General features: G+C 38.7%; 1 pseudogene; it reads right to left on the bottom strand.

Moving 5' to 3' along the window:
* Positions 1-778: 778 nt before the first annotated feature.
* Positions 779-878, bottom strand: LOC113292003 (annotated as a pseudogene).
* Positions 879-2,900: the final 2,022 nt, after the last annotated feature.

Genomic DNA, 2,900 nt, shown 5'->3' with positions numbered 1-2,900 from the left:
CGCCGCCTTGTAATACTGGTGAGGCCTTGGGCATCAAAGCTCCACCGAGCTTCCATCACCTTTATTTAACTTACTTTATCTCGGATTGATTCCAGAGGGGTTTGCTTAAATTGTAACAAATTCCCTTTCGAAGGATTAGAAGCTGGTCTAGAAACAATCTAAGTAGAGCCATCATGCTTTTTTTTGCTAGAAATCAATAGGTTTGATTTGGTTGAGTCAGCCTTATTTTGTGATTGAATAGAATCCCCTTCCTTATTCTTTTGCATGCCTGAACATAAAATAGACGCCCTAGGTAGAGAAACCTAGTAGTTCTAAGCGTCTCGATTACCTCAATTTAGAAAGTACGATTTTCGAAGAGTCCGTTTTTGAACGTCCGCTTGAGGAGACAATCCCTAATATTCCGATAGTGCCAGAAATGGCAACTTTAAAAGTTTGTTGAATCCGACTAGGACTACTCGTCCTTCGTGTATTAAGTTAGCTGAAACGGAGGCAACCTATGAACTGAAACCTGGGACCTTACAGATGCTCCCAATATTTTTAGGGAAAGAGAATGAAAACCCCTATTACCATGTTAGGGATTTTGAGGAAATTTGTAGTACTCTAAGAATTAGAGGCTTAGATGATGATGCTTTGAAACTTAGGTTATTCCCATTTTCCCAGAAAGATAAGGCCAAGTCGTGGCTATATAGTTTGGACTCTGAGTCAATTGAGACATATGAACAACTTACATCTGCCTTTTTCAATAAGTTTCTCCCTAGGCACAAAACATCGTCTATTAAGACGCAAATATGCACATTTTCACAACAAGAGGGAGAATCTTTATATAGGTATTTGGAAAGGTTCAATGATTTATTATCCCAGTGTCCTCATCATGGTTTAGAAAAGGTTAGGCTAGTTCAGATCCTTTATGAGAGTTTAGATTATTCCACAACGACATGGTTGAGTCTCTATGCACTGGTGTATTTGAAAACCAAACTGTTGATGCAGCGATGGAATTTTTGAATGAAATCGCCGAAAAAACCCAGCAATGGGAAAATAGTATGGCACCTCAGAAAACAATTCTTCTAGGTAGAGGAAACGTTAATAAGGTAGAAGGCTATGAATCAGATGCCAAAATTGCAGCGATAGCAAAAAGGTTAGAAGCCTTAGAATTGGATCATACTATATTCGGAAACCTATAACCCTATAACCCTAGAAACCATCCAAACCTGTCATGGTCTAAAGGCCAGAGTCAAGGTCAGATTAGTAATTCTAATGCTCCCCCAGGTTTTGGCTATACTAAGAATCCTTCAGGTCAAACACAGTTTCAATACCCTTCGGATAAGAAGATCATTAGTTTAAAGGACTCTCTCGCCTTGTTAACTCAGCAGACTGCAAAGTTTCAGTTATCAGTAGAACAGAGTTTACAGGCTAGTAATGCGATAGGACAAGAAAACAGTCAGGCTATTTCCGAACTGAAAGACCAGGTTAGTCTGATCAATGATTCTTTAAGATAAAAAGGTAAGTTACCTAGTCAACCAATACCCAATCCTAGAGGAGAGAAAACATTTAATCAAGTAAATTCTGTCACAACCCTTAGAAATGGTAAAACAGTAGACAATAAGGTAGCCATGCCTAATAGTGGACATAATGTAGAACCCCCTCTAGTCCCCAAGAGGACCAGCAGGATCCACTAGCTGAAGAGACTGACAAAATTTCTAGTGATGAAAATTCGGTTCCTGATAGGTCTCATTTTATGCCTAGAGCCCCATTCCCACAGTTTTTAGCTCCAACAAAGAGAGAGTCGACTTTCAACGAAATAATGGAGATATTTAAGAAGGTAAACATTAACATCCCTTTGTTAGAAGCAACTAGGCAAATGCCTGCTTATGCCAAGTTCCTTAAAGATTTTTGTACACGAAATCGTAAGCTTAATGTCCATAAGAAAGCCTTTTTAGCTGGTCAGGTAAGTTCGATCATTCTGAATCAAACATCCCCTAAGTATAAAGACCCTGGATGCCCTACTATATCTTGTATGATCGGTAATTATTCAGTAGATAAGGCATTGCTTGACTTAGGAGCTAGTGTGAACTTACTCCCATATCATGTATACAACCAGCTAGGTCTTGGTAAGTTGAAACCGACTAAAATGACATTACAATTAGCTGATAGGTCTGTCAAAGTACCTCTTGGTGTCATAGAGGATGTTCTGATTGAGGTTGATAAATTTATTTTTCCAGTGGATTTTGTTGTTCTAGATACTCAGCCTGTTCAGGATCCTAGTGCTCAAATACCGGTGATTTTAGGTCGCTCATTCTTAGACACAGCTAACGCTGTCATCAACTGTAGGACCAGACTTATGAACATATCCTTTGGTAATATGACCACTGAACTAAATGTCTTTAATGTTACTAGACAACCTTCTGATGATTTAGAGGAAGTGAATATGATTAGCACTTTGGTTCAGGATCTAGTTCAGTATAATTGGGATAACACTTTATTTGGTGATTCTCTAGATGAATTTGATGAGACAATTCTCTTAGGTCAGTTAGATGACCAGACTTTAGAACTAGAATAATCTCTCGAATATTTTAAGGACTCTAAAGACTTAGAAATTCAGGAAATAGTGTTAGGTCTTTCTGAGAGCAGTTATTACCCTAAGTTTGGGGGTAGTGATCTAGAAGACGTTCTTAAGTATTTTAAAGACTCTGAAGATCCGGAAATTCAAGCAATAGTGCTAGGGTTTACGGAGAGTAGTGGTATAATAAGTTTGGGGGTAATGATCGTCAAGTATCCCCATTAGAAGTCCCTAACTTGGGATTTAAGCCTAACACATCTGAGGTATTAATTGAGTCTCTTCAGACTCCACAACCCGATCCCCCTGATACTGTCCAGGAAGAAATTAAGCTATTAGAAACCCG

The sequence above is a fragment of the Papaver somniferum genome, chromosome 6, assembly GCF_003573695.1.
Source record: "Papaver somniferum cultivar HN1 chromosome 6, ASM357369v1, whole genome shotgun sequence".
NCBI classification, from domain to species: domain Eukaryota; kingdom Viridiplantae; phylum Streptophyta; class Magnoliopsida; order Ranunculales; family Papaveraceae; genus Papaver; species Papaver somniferum.
The sequence above is the reverse complement of the archived record's forward strand: the minus strand, read 5'-3'. Positions and strand labels throughout refer to the sequence as shown.